The sequence below is a fragment of the Triticum aestivum genome, chromosome 4D (assembly GCF_018294505.1).
Source record: "Triticum aestivum cultivar Chinese Spring chromosome 4D, IWGSC CS RefSeq v2.1, whole genome shotgun sequence".
In the NCBI taxonomy this organism is placed as follows: Eukaryota; Viridiplantae; Streptophyta; class Magnoliopsida; order Poales; family Poaceae; genus Triticum; species Triticum aestivum.
This window is the reverse complement of record NC_057805.1, coordinates 4,424,629-4,438,992: the sequence shown is the minus strand read 5'-3', so window position 1 is coordinate 4,438,992 and position 14,364 is coordinate 4,424,629. Positions and strand designations below refer to the sequence as shown.

Genomic DNA, 14,364 nt, shown 5'->3' with positions numbered 1-14,364 from the left:
AAGAATAACAGTAACATTAACTGGCCGCGGGTGGCCATGTTCAATTATGCTATTGCCGCCATGGCCTTAAGGGAAGTAGCTAGCTAGGACAGGCGCGCGTTTCACATGGACTAACAAGCAACTCGACCCGGTCCGCTCGGTGCTCGACAGGGTGTTCATGTCGCCGGAGTGGGAGATGGGCTTCCTTTGTGCACGCTGGTCATGGAGACCCGCATTGGATCTGACAATGTGCCGTTAGTCTACTCCTCGGGGGAGGATAGGCTGCGACGCAGCCTGCGGTTTTTCTTCGAAACCGCCTGGTTTGAAGTGCCAGGATTTGAGGCAATCTTCAAGGAGAAATGGCTGGCGTGCGTGCAGCAGGTCGGTCCCCAGCGAGGCCCGATGAAATTCTGGAACGCAGTCGGGGGACAACTCAGAGCCAGCCTTAAGGGGTGGGGCGCCAATCTAGGGAGGATGGACAAAGAGCATAGAGCATCGATTATGGAGGACATAGCTAGGATCGATGCGCAGGCTGATGCTCGGGCCTTCTCAGAGCAGGAGTGGGCTCATCGATATGCCCTTGAGGGGCAGGTCGAGGCGTTACTCCGTGCAGAGGAGGAATATTGGCGGCGTCGTAGTGGGCTAAAGTGGACGCTTAAGGGATATGCCAATACCAAATATTTTCACGCCTACGCTAACGGTCGTCGTAAATGTGCTATCCTCATGCTACAATCGGAGCAGGGGCTCCTGTTGCGACAAGAGGATATATCTCGGCACATTTACGAGTTCTATATCAACCTGATGGGTACGTGCGAGGCCCAGGGAGCTGGCCTGCGCGCGGATGTGTGGGAGGATTCTCAACGCGTCCTGGCGGCTGAAAACGACGAGCTGGGGCTCGCCTTTCTCCCGGAAGAAATTGACGCCGCCCTAATGGGGATGAAAGGGATACTGTGCCGGGCCCGGACGGGTGGCCGGTGGCAATGTTCAAGTGGTTCTGGCCCATACTTAGAGGCCCCATTTATGAGATCTGTAATGGTTTTATGTGAGGGACGGTAGATATAGCCCGCCTTAATTTTGGAGTTCTCTCGCTCATTTCGAAGGTGCAGGGGGCCGATAACATTAGACAGTACCGCCCAATTGCACTTATTAACGTTCCTTTTAAGATTTGTGCTAAAGCGAGCGCCACCCGCTTAGGTCCGATCGCCCAGCGCTCGATTCATCATAACCAGTCTACGTTTATTCGCGGGCGCAATATCCTCGAGGGTCCGCTCGCTCTCCAGGAGATTGTGCACGAGCTCAAACGCACGAAGGAACCGACAGTTTTGCTGAAACTAGACTTCGAGAAGGCGTACGACCGGGTAAATTGGGATTTCCTGCGTCAGGTGCTCTTGGGTCGTGGTTTCTCCGCGGTGTGGGTTCACCGTGTTATGCAACTGGTCTCGGGAGGCCAAACAGCAGTTTCGGTGAACGGAGAAATAGGGCATTTCTTCAGGAACAAACGCAGACTCAGGCAAGGTGACCCGATGTCGCCGTTGCTGTTCAACTTCGTAGTTGATGCGCTGTCCGCGATGCTGACGAAAGCAGCAGCGGCGGGCCACATCCACGGGTTGGTAGGCCACCTCATTCCAGGGGGAGTGACGCATCTGCAATACGCGGATGACACGCTTTTGATGTTTCGCCCGGATTTGCACAACATAGCTTCGATCAAGGCGATTCTCATTAGTTTTGAGCTCATGTCGGGCCTCAAAATCAAATTTCACAAATGTGAATTGATTGCAATGGGGGTCGAGCCGGAGGAGGGTAGACGTATAGCGGATTTGTTTAACTGCAAAGTCGGCAAATTCCCGTTTATGTATCTCGGCTTACCGATAGACACCAAACGTCCCACGATAGAGGATTGGGATCCTTTGTGTGTGAAGGTGTGAGGGAGGGTGTGCCCCTGGCGAGGGAAATTCCTTTCCAAGGCGGCTAGGCTAATTCTTACGAACTCCAGCCTTTCCTCATTGCCAATGTTTGCCATGGGCTTGTTTCTGCTTGCAGAAGGGGTGCATGCGAAGTTTGACACGCCACGCGCCAAGTTCTTTTGGGAAGGAACCGACCCGAACCGTAAATACCATATGGTTAAATGGGTCTGGGTGTGCAGACCCAAGGCCTTGGGGGGCCTTGGGATTACCAACTCCAGACTTTTAAACATCGCTTTGATGTGTAAATGGATCTGGAAAATTGCCCAAGGGGCAACCGGTCTGTGGGTTGATCTCCTCAAGGCCAAGTATTTTCCTGATGGCAATTTCTTCGAAGGGAGGGCAAGGGGCTCCCCCTTCTGGAACGACCTGCAGAAGGTCAAACCGGCATTTGCCATGGGGGCGAAGTTTGCCATTGGGAACGGCCGCTCGGCCCGCTTCTGGACGGATCTGTGGATAGGGGCTCAACCGCTTTGGACTGAATTTCGGGATCTGTTCGAGCTAGCGGTGAACCCAGCGATCATGGTGGCGGAAGCGCTTGCGTCGACCCCACCTGCGATCTACTTCAAACGGGAACTAAATGGCCAAGAGCAGACTAGTCTAACGGCTATGTTGCAACTCATTGAACCAATCAACCTTGTGGACGAACCGGACATGGTGAGCTGGGCGCTCACCAGTTCTGGGAAGCTTTCGGTTAATTCCTTGTACCGCAAGCTGTATCGAGGGACGGCGCATCAAGCGATGGAGGGGTTGTGGAAAGCGCGGTTGCCCTTGAAGATCAAACTCTTTATGTGGCAACTATTCCGTGATAAGCTGCCTACCTCCTTAAATGTGGCTAAATGCAATGGTCCGGCCACCGGACCGTGCGCGTTGTGTGGGGCCCCAGAGGATGCCAACCACGTGTTCTTCACGTGCTCTCTTGCAAGATTTGCATGGAGCGCGGTCCGGACCGCGGTGGTGCTCAGTGGGACCCCAGAACGGCCGCATAGTTGACCCAACTTCTAGATACGATTCACGGGCGTACAAAACGGGTTATGTGGAGCTGTGTAGGGGCACTACTCTGGGCTATGTGGTTAACAAGGAACAAATTCACTATCGAGGGTTGCTTTCCTTCGCATCCGGCTAACATTATCTTCAAATGCAACCTTCTATTGCAGCAGTGGAGTCCGTTGGGGAGGCGGAGGGATGCTGAGCTGATCAAGACCGCCCAACAACGTCTATTGCAAGTGTACGTGATGGCTAGGGAGCCTTGACTATGGCGTGTGACCATGGTCCCTTTTTATGCTTGACGAGCCCGCGCGCTCTGTACGGGTTGTGCCCTGTAATCCGCCAGTGCTTTGTTATGTAGCGCCCGAACCTCTTTGGTGTTGCTTCGGCGTTGGCCGGGATGGCCTGTGATGTTGTATTCAGATTTAGTGTGTTGCTACGCTGCCGGTTGTGGCTTTATTAATTTAAAGCCGGACGCGTCTGGCATCTTCGTTCTAAAAAAAAAACAATCTCAGCCAGCCACCACTAAACTTGTTGTTTGTAAACACACATCTCCAGGTTTTAAGAGAGATTACAGCCGTCAAAGGCCAGTGGAGGGCCCATGGAACGAGTTGTCACAGCCTTGGCCGGACACTAATCTGGCTGCATCCCGCGTTCTCGACCTGTAGCTCGCATCCCAATACACAAATGGAATAACAAAATGCGTGCATTACGTAAATTCCTTGGTGGTTAGGCTAGGCATACAGTGTGTATCCTCAAAAAGGAGAAGCTTCGTCTTTCATCTATCATTGATGAATTAGAAGCTTTGGCAGAGGTTAGACCATTATCTGAGCATGAAATCGAGATCAAGAGTCAATCGAATGCACAGATAGCTAGCATGCTACGTGAAGAGGAACTCAAATGGTACCAACACTCTAACTCTCAATTTATCCTAAAAGGTGATTCAAATACTAGATATTTCCACGGCGTCGCCAATGGCAGACACCGGAAGAAACTTATTCATTCACTTCAACAGGATGAGGGCACAATTGAGGGACATGAGCAACTTAAATTTTATATCACTAATTATTATAAAAATTTGTTCGGAGCCCCAGAGGAAGGAAACTTCTCGATGGATGAGTCTCGAACAGATGACATCCCTCAGGTCTCTGATGAGGAAAACAACCTTCTAACAGCACCATACTCCGAGGAGGAAGTTAGAAAGGCAGTTTTCCTAATGGAGCACAACAAAGCCCCGGGTCCGGATGGTTTTCCTGCAGAGTTCTATCAGAACTTCTGGGAAGTCATCAAACAGGATCTCCTCCTCTTGTTTAGCTATCTACATGCTGGCCAACTAGATTTGTTTCGCTTAAACTTCGGTGAGATTATTTTATTACCTAAGGTTAATGAGGCTGAAAGGATACAACAATATAGACCTATTTGCCTCCTTAATGTTAGTTTTAAAATATTCACGAAGGTTGCAACTCTTAGGCTGAATTCGGTTGCTGAACATGTGGTTCGTCCTTCACAGACAACTTTTATGCAAGGTAGACACATCCTAGACGGAGTTGTTATCCTTCATGAAACTGTCCATGAATTACATAGAAAAAAGTTGAATGGGGTCGTACTTAAAATAGACTTTAAAAAGCTTATGACAAAGTCAAATGGCCCTTTCTTCAACAGACTCTCAGAATGAAAGGATTTTCTGCAGAGTGGCGCGCAATGATCCATAGCTTTGTTTCAGGAGGCAGTGTTGCCATTAAGGTCAATGATGACCTTGGCCACTATTTTCAAACGAAGAAGGGATTGCGACAAGGTGACTCGATATCGCCCATGCTATTCAATATAGTGGCGGATATGCTAGCAGTCATGATTGAGCGTGCCAAGGCTGATGGACAAATTGATGGGGTAGTAAATCATCTAGTTGATGGTGGCCTCTCCATACTTCAGTATGCCGACGATACAATTCTCTTCATGGATCATGACCTCGAGAAAGCGAGAAATCTGAAATTAATTTTATCAGCATTCGAGCAACTCTCAGATCTTAAGATCAATTTTCATAAAAGTGAATTGTTTTTCTTTGACGAGGCCCAACACGAGGCTCACCTGTACGCCGAACTGTTCGGATGTGGGTTGGGCCAGTTTCCGATCACATATTTGGGGATACCGATACATTATCGGAGACTCACAAATGCTGAATGGAAACACGTCGAGGAGAGGCTGCAAAAAAGACTTAGCAGTTGGAAAGGTAAGCTGCTGTCTCTAGGAGGAAGATTGGCCCTAATAAATTCAGTACTAAGTAATATGGTACTATATATGATCTCCTTCTTCCAGTTGCCAAAAGGAATTTTACTTAGATTGGATTATTTCCAATCAAGATTCTTTTGGCAAGGAGATAGCGAGAAAAAGAAATATCGATTGGCTAAATGGAGTGTGGTTTGCCGTCCCAAAGACCAAGGCGGGTTGGGCATTCATGACCTTGAGGTTAAGAATAGGTCCCTACTCGGTAAATGGTTGTTTAAATTACTAACGGAAGATGGTGTATGGCAAACCCTCCTCAGACGGAAATATGTGGGCTCCAAGGCAGTATCCCAAGTATATTGGAAGCCTGGGGATTCTCACTTTTGGGCGGGTCTAATGGCTACGAAGAAATATTTCTTTTGCTATGGATCTTTCTCGATTAAGGATGGCTCAGAAATTAGATTCTGGGAGGATAAGTGGCTAGGAAATGCCACTCTCCGGGAACAATATCCGGCTCTATACAACATTGTACGTCACAAGGGCGATACTATCGCCACGGTAATGGAATCATTTCCGCCAAATGTGACATTCAGAAGGGATTTATTTGGACCCAGACTACAATCGTGGAACATCCTGCTCCAGCGGTTGTCCACAGTGCAATTGTCACATGGGTCTGATGTATTTCGATGGAACCTACATGGGAATGGATAGTTCTCAGTAGAGTCTATGTATAGAGCGTTAATCCAGTCTGATGTGCCAGTTGATAATAACAAGAAGATCTGGAAGATGAAGATACCGCTTAAGAATAAAATCTTCGCATGGTATCTTTGTCGTGGAGTCATTCTTACTAAAGATAACCTTATTAAGAGAAATTGGCATGGAAGTCCGCAATGTGTCTTTTGTCACCATGATGAGACAATAAAACATTTATTCTTTCAATGCAAATTGGCTCGTTCTATATGGTCAGTCATCCAAATAGCTTCTGGCTTGTATCCTCCTTGTAGTGTTGCTAATGTGTTTGGCAACTGGCTACATGGGATTGATCACAGGTTTAGAACCCTTCTCAGAGTGGGAGCGCTTGCCGTTATTTGGTCGCTTTGGCTTTGTAGAAATGATAAGGTTTTTAACGATAAAAATACTTCTCTTATGCAGGTTATCTACAGATGTACCGGGACTCTTCGTTTATGGTCCTCTCTACAATGTGTGGAGAATCAAGACCTGTTTATGGAGGTGTGTACACGATTGGAGGCTATGGCGAGGGATACTTTTACCCAACATGGGTGGCAGCATGATCTTAGGATTGGCCTCCCTCCGCTCCAGGCGTTATACGGATATTGCATGTTTTCCTTGTATTTCGCCTTTTTTTGAATGAGAGGATATTGTTTGGCTATGTGCATCTTAGCTATGCAGAGGCCGGGTGTAGTACTTAAATGTTTTAAGTAATAAAGCGCCCCTTTTCGAAAAAGCTCCTTAATGGCTACCGGCCGAGCCACTAGTGTTAATGGTGGCACTCGCTGCAACACCTTTCCGCAGGGAGAGCCTCTTGCGTCTGGGTATATAAGGTGCTCCGTCACCAAGCCCCTTCCATTCTCCATCGAGCACTCTGCCACCTGATCCATTCAGCACTTGCTCTGCCCCAGTTCTCTCGCCATGTCGGGCGCCGCGCTCAGGGCCCGACTGAATGCCCTGGTCACTTCTATGTTCGCCACGGTGAGTCCATCCCCATCTAGATCCCATGTGCTTGCGGTCTGACCGCCTGGCTGTGCCTTCTCGTGATGTGATGTGATTCATGTAGGGTACGGTGGACGAGTATTTCCAATACCTGCAGTCGATGGACGAGGATGGCAGCTCAGAACCAGGCTTGGTCGCCGAGGTCATCATCCTCTTCATCGGCAACGCCAACAGGATCATCAACGACATCGCCGGCCTGCTGTCCGCCCCTAACCCTTCCTCTCTCCATATGCTTTCGTCATCTCATCTTGGGTACTGATTTCGTACGCTCTGCTTTGTGATTCACAGGAACCAGCCTGTGGTAGATTTCAACAAGGTTGACGACCTGGTGCACCAGCTCAAGGGGTGCAGCTGCAGGTGATGATGATAAGCTCTTTTCTTTCTCCCGCCCATTTATAACTGTATGTTTGTTCTTCGCCGCATGATGTCGGTGTGATTTAGATGTGTTTGTCTTGGGCAAGCAGTTTATGCTGTTGTTTACATTGTTGTGTAGTCATAGGTAGAAGTGTCGAGTTTATTTGTGTTTCATGTAAGGGAAGTACCGGTATTCATGCTAGCTGCAATATTAAGTCTACTGTTTTGTGTTGTTAACGTTTCTGGTATTATTAGTTGGTTAGTTGGTATATATATGCGTAACGCTGATTGTAGTTTTCTGGTGTGTCCACGTTTCTGTTCGAATGTGTCGGCGTCGTGTCGTTTGCGGCTGCCGGATATACATAAGTAAGATCTGTGTTCAGTTGTGTTACACATGGAATTATCAGTATTCATGCCAATGGAGATGCTATATCTCTGCAATGAACACTTTCTCGTTCTACAAACATTTATTACGGTATCAATGATAGGCTATTATACATAATGCCAATGGTCGTTTGATAACCCAAAAGTATAGGGGATCGCAATAGTTTTTGAGGGTAGAGTATTCAACCCAAATTTATTGATTCGACACAAGGGGAGCCAATGAATATTCTCAAGTATTAGCAGTTGAGTTGTCAATTCAACCACACTTGGAAGACTTAATATCTGCAACAAAGTATTTAATAGCAAAGTACTATGGAAGTAACGGTGAAAAAAGTAACAGTAGCAGTTTTTGTAGTAATCGTAACAGTGGCAATGCAAAAGTAACTAAGCAAAGATCAATATGTGAAAAGCTCGTAGGCAATGGATCAATGATGGATAATTATGTCGGATGCGATTCCTCCTGCAACAGTTATAACATAGGGTGACATGGAACTAGCTCCAGTTCATCAATGTAATGTAGGCATGTATTCCGAATATAGTTTTTTTGAAGGTTAAGACAGTAGGAAAGATTCCTATTGCATATATATTAAATAAAATATAGAACTATTACATGGTGGTAATTACAAAGGTGGGTAGTAGGTGAGGGCTAACAATGTACAACCACTAAGAGTCCTGATGCAGGTGTTGCAAGATGGAAGAGACAACATGTCTCTTATGCTCTGACAATCTATATTGAATGTTGCTAAAATCACACTTGAACCGATCCCACCAGGAGGTTATGGAAGGAACGATGTGTCTAAAGTAGTTATTGTTGCGCTCCTTCCATAGGCTCCAAGCAGCAACCAGGAAGATTTCCATGATCATTTTGCGAGGATGCCGCATCTTCAGTTGTTCCACAAGATCCAGCCTATTCCCAACCGTAGCCCAGGGGATGTTTAATCGCCGCCAACAATCCTTGCTAAAAGTGCAGTGGAAGAAGAGATGTTCCATCGTTTCTTCAACGTGAAGACCACAGAGCAAGGAATCAAGGTTGGAACCAATGTTGTAATGTCTCCTTTTTAGCATGTTCCGAGTATTGAGGCGATCTGACAACAGGAACCAACCGAAAACCTTGATTTTTGGGGTACACTTGGTGCGCCAAAGCCAATGGAAAGCCACATGTGCGACTACATCACGGAAGAAGAATCGATAGTACGTGGCAGTCTTGAACACAGACGACCCCCAACAGTAAGACCAAACGTCGTCCTGCTCATCAAAAGTCACAGCCGCGACGTCAAGCTGCAATAGCTTGAGCTCATCATGGGCTTGCATGGAGAGCGGTAGCTGAAAGGTTTCATGCAAGGTGGTGGCCGTCAAGAAGTCTCTGACCGACAAATCTTCATCATGGACCTAAGAGAAAGCCCTCGAGTACTTATCAGCGTATACAACATTATTCCAGTTGTCCTTCCAAAAAAGTGCAGATGTACCCTATTTGATTTGAACGTGAGTGATAATTGGCATTAGGTGAACAAGATCGCGCCACCAGAAGGAGCCGCATATATCGGTTGCATGGGGAATCGACTCAACATAGTACGTCTCCCAAACCAGCTGCACCCAAGGAATGTCCAATTTGTTGAAAAACTTATGAAGGAATTTAAGAAGCAGACTGTCATTTTGAACTTTCAGATCAAGAATCCCGAGGCCACCACTAGATTTAGGTCACAGACCATGGGCCAAGCAGCTAGTGAGTTATGTTTGTCGTCATCCGCAGTTTTTTTGTTCCAGAGACAGTGTCTGCGTATTTTGTCTAGCAGAGCAAGGATTTTCGGCGGCAGACGCAGGGTGCCCATCGGATAGATGCGAGCAAGGTAATGAGCGAGTTGAGCACAGCCAACCTTCCGGCATGTGACATGAGGGACATAGCTGCCGTGATCTTTCTTTCAGCTTTGCACACAAATGGTGTCATATCAAGAACCGAGGGTCGAGTGGTTCCTAAGGGCAAACCCAGGTAAGTAAATGGCATGTTGGCTTGGGTGCAACCAAAAAGATTGGCCAGAGCATTGCAAGTGTCCGCCCGCGTGTTGATAGGCACGAGTGTGGATTTATGAAAATTGATCTCAAGGCCAATGGAGGTGGCGTAGTCTTGAAGAATTTGTTTTATCTTGGCTGCTTGGAGAAGACACGCAGGCAACACTATGATAGTGTCGTCCGCATACTGGATCACCGGATGCTTTGCATCACCTTTGGGAGGGATGGAGTGTCTGATTAGGCCTTGATCAAGTGCTTCGTTAATGGCAGACTGCAAGAGATCGGCCGCAATGACAAAAATGAGGGGAGACATGGGATCTCCTTGGCGTACTCCACATTTGCAATGAAATTGCCGACCAGGTACACCGTTCAAAAGCACTGAAGACTTGCCAGAAGAGAAGATACTTTCCATCCAAGCGAGTCATTTGGGTGGAAAACCCATTTTCTTCATGATAAGGAGCATTGCAGAATGTTCAATGGTATCGAAGGCTTTGGCAAAGTCCAGTTTCAGGAGGACAAATTCTTTCTTGGAAGCTTGACATTGGTGTATGTATTCGAAAGCCCAGGCCAAACAATCATGAAGGGATCTTCCACGAAGGAAGCCATACTGATTATTATGCACCACTTGAAGAATAATTTCTGAAGGCGGTTGGCCAGAATTTTAGTGATCATCTTCGGACAGCAGTTTAGTAGAGTGATGGGACGGATGTCATTAACATTGCCAGGCGAGTTGGTCTTTGGAGTCAGCGTGATATAGCCAGCATTGATGCTCTCCAGATTCAGGCCACCCTGGTGAAATTCCTCGCATAGAAGATAGAAATCCTCTTTGAGGATGGGCCAACACGCTTTCAAGAAAGCACCATTGAAGCCGTCAGGGCCGGGGGCACGGTCAGGTGGCATCGCCGCCACCACATCATCAATCTCTTTATGTGTGAATGGAGCCACCAGGGTGGCAAAGAGTACACGTCTTTGAGCAGGTTGTCTAAGTTAAATTTCATGGGCAAAGGGTTAGCTTGTCCCATCTGAGCCTTAAAAGCCTCAAAGATTATGGATTCTTTCCCAGCATGATCCTCAACTATCCCTCCATCGGCAGTTTTAAGGGAGCTAATGCAATTCCTCCTGTAACATTCAGTAGCTACAGTCTGAAAAAACTTAGAGTTCTCATCACCAAACTGAATCCATCTAATGGTGCATCGTTTCCTCTAGTAATCTTTCTGGTACTGAAGAAGCCTTAAGAGGTGTTATTTGAGAATATTGCGAAAATTTCTCTCTAGAGTACTGAGAGGCCGGCGATCTTCAATGTTATCAAGTTCCAGAAGGGCCTTGTTAGTATTTTCAATGGCAACGGTTAGGCGGGAGATTTTCTTGCTCCAGTGCTTGAGTTCATACCTCACAGCCTTGAGTTTTTACCCAATTCTCGCAGCAGAGTTGGAACGTCTAGTGTGTTTAATGGGTTTGTTCCAAGCATGTTCCACCACCTCCAAGAAACCAGGATGAGCAATCCAATATGATTCAAATCTGAAAAGCTTACTTTTTGGGATCGTTATTTGAATGATCATAGAGCAAGCAGTATGATCAGAGACGGGCTTCCCCAACGGATTCACCATTGTATTTGGTAACGAGGTAGTCAAGTTGAGCATGGTGAAAAACCAATCGAGCTGTTCAAGAAGTGGTTGTTGTTGCATATTGGACCAAGTGTACGCTCTGCCCTTTATTGGCAATTCAATAAGGTTTTTTCACGAATGAAATCATTAAAGGTGAACATATCTTGAACACTGCCACCCGGTTTGTTGCGATTATTAGGCGAACGAATGTAACTAAAGTCGCCAAGAATAAGCCAATCTTCAGAAATAGGGATATTCAAATCAAATAGCCAGCTTGTAAAAGTAGCGTGAGGCTCAGCTTGACAAGGGCCGTATACATTGACAAGCTTCGAACAATGATTAGATTGCGTGGATGTGAACTCTACGCCTAACGCAAAGCTCTCTGACAAGAAGACCCTGCCCATGAAAATGCTACTATTCCAAAGCGTAATGATGCCAACGGAAGCGCCATGCGAGGGAATAAATGCAAATTGATCAAAACGTCGGTGACATAAAGATTTTAAGGTAGCAGCATCAAAGGATGGCATCTTAGACTCCTGTAAACAAATGACAGCGCATCCACTAGCCCGGATCGCATTACCAAGCGCTAAGTGTTTCTCAGGCGCATTAAGACCGTGCACATTCCAGCAAAGTACATTCCAATTACGCAAAAGCATTGAGGGAATAAAGTTCAGATAACTACAGAAACGATAAAAGAGATCCACCTACTCTTCAGACAGTGCCGAAGTGGTGAGCTCTTCAGCAGGTACGGCGCAAAGATTAGTACCAATGGCCTACAGGGTGGTAATGGGTGTTGGAGGGGGCAATGCCGGAGCTGCATCATCAATGTTGGAGGCAACAGATACAGGTGCAGCAGGATTGGCGTCTTCAGAGATCTCCACAGCAGAAGGGATAACTCGAGGCTTGACCTTGGACTTGACAGGGCGCGCATCAGAAGCATGAGTGACCCGGAATCCATCATACTTGTTGGTTCTGTTGCTTCGACGCAGGTTGGCAATGTCTATCGGGGCAAGCATCTTACCTTTGCGTTGTTTCAAAGCTTGTGCAGTGGTGGGTAGAGAGCTCGATCCCACATCAGGAGCGACAGAGAAGCCTCATCAGGCAGCGACAGGGAAGTCAAGGTGGGTTCAGACACCGCATTCTCCAACGGAGCATGATGTGGGAGTTCAACATCAAGGTGCATCTCATCAGAGCTGGTGATCTCATCCAGGTGTGCGGATGGCTCCATATCTAGGAGCATAGGAGTAGCCGCAGGCAGCAGAGTTACTGGCAGAGGAGTGTGTGCAGCAGACAAACTTGTCTGATCAGTAGAGGCCATAATTTGAACCCGAGAAAACTGAATAATTCCACCGGAAAGGGACACTTGCATCTCCACCTGAACAGACTCCTGTCGGAAACCAAGACCCGAGCTCCAGGGCCCAAAAGCAGCCACTAGCGGGCGCAGAGCAGAGAACAGAGCTGTATTAAGCCGTTGGCGAGGGACTGGGTTAGACAGCAGGAGAGACATGAGCATATCGCCTTGCGCAGACAAAGCCAAACGCAGGCCCTGGCTGCGAACTTCAACAGAAACCGTGAGCACATCCTCATGGCCCTGAACAGCTGGGGCGTCAGGTTCGTTGATCACAATCATATCAACAGAGTGAACATAGTCAGAATCATCAGAGCTCGTGATCGAATCATGCCAAGCTTGCAACGCATTATCCGAGACATTGTTTTCAGGCACAATGCCATCCTGCACTTACAGCCCCTGAGCCGCGAGCCAAGCCTGAAAGTTCATGAGAAAAGGCGGCAGTTGGGGCAATGGTGGTGCTGGATGCGCTGGCCATTCTCCCCACCCCACATGATCATGATTTTGCTGAGGTGCAGGCCCATCCGGTGCACCATTGGGGGGTGCCGCGTTCTGCACGAACCAGTTGTGCACCTGTTGCTGGTACAGTTGCTCCGCTGTCAGGTTAGGGCCAAACTGAGGATGTGGGTTAACGTCAGGCGGCGGCGGTTCCTCTCCGGCCGGCAGCACCTCAGGAAGGAGCCCATTCCAATCATTGCTCTTGAGGATCGTAATCTGGACAGTCCAGCAGTCTCTCGTGCCACCAAGCTGCCAAACAACAAAACTTTTGGGCACAAGACACAGGCTCAGAACTCTCGATTTAATCAGTGAAGCGACGGTTGATAACCCACAAGTATAGGGGATCACAACAGTTTTCGAGGGTAGAGTATTCAACCCAAATTTATTGATTCGACACAAGGGGAGCCAAAGAATATTCTCAAGTATTAGCAGTTGAGTTGTTAATTCAACCACACCTGGATAACTTAGTATCTGCAGCAAAGTATTTAGTAGCAAAGTAATATGGAAGTAATGGTAGCAGTAGCAAAAGTAATATTTTTGGGTTTTGTAATGATTGTAGCAGTAGCAACGGAAAAGTAAATAAGCAGAGAACAATATGTGAAAAGCTCGTAGGCATTGGATCGGTGATGGAGAATTATGCCGGATGCGGTTCATCATGTAACAGTCATAACATAGGGTGACACATAACTAGCTCCAATTCATCAATGTAATGTAGGCATGTATACCGAATATAGTCATACGTGCTTATGGAAAAGAACTTGCATGACATATTTTTTCCTACCCTCCCGTGGCAGCGGGGTCCTAATGGAAACTAAGGGATATTAAGGCCTCCTTTTAATAGAGTACCGGACCAAAGCATTAACACATAGTGAATACATGAACTCCTCAAACTATGGTCATCACCGGGAGTGGTCCCGATTATTGTCACTTCGGGGTTGCCGGATCATAACACATAGTAGGTGACTATAGACTTGCAAGATAGGATCAAGAACTCACATATATTCATGAAAACATAATAGGATCAGATCTGAAACCATGGCACTCGGGCCCTAGTGACAAGCATTAGGCATAGCAACATCAATCTCAGAACATAGTGGATACTAGGGATCAAACCCTAACAAAACTAACTCGATTACATGATAAATCTCATCCAACCCATCACCGTCCAACAAGCCTACGATGGAACTACTCACGCACGGCGGTGAGCATCATGAAATTGGTGATGGAGGATGGTTGATGATGACGACGGCGACGGATTCCCCTATCCGGAGCCCCGAACGGACTCCAGATC

The 14,364-nt window shown here is 47.2% G+C and overlaps 1 pseudogene; it reads left to right on the top strand.

The window, feature by feature from the left end:
- The first annotated feature begins 6,620 nt into the window (after positions 1-6,620).
- Positions 6,621-14,364, top strand: part of LOC123099321 (histidine-containing phosphotransfer protein 2-like) — a 36,992-nt pseudogene continuing 29,248 nt past the window's right edge.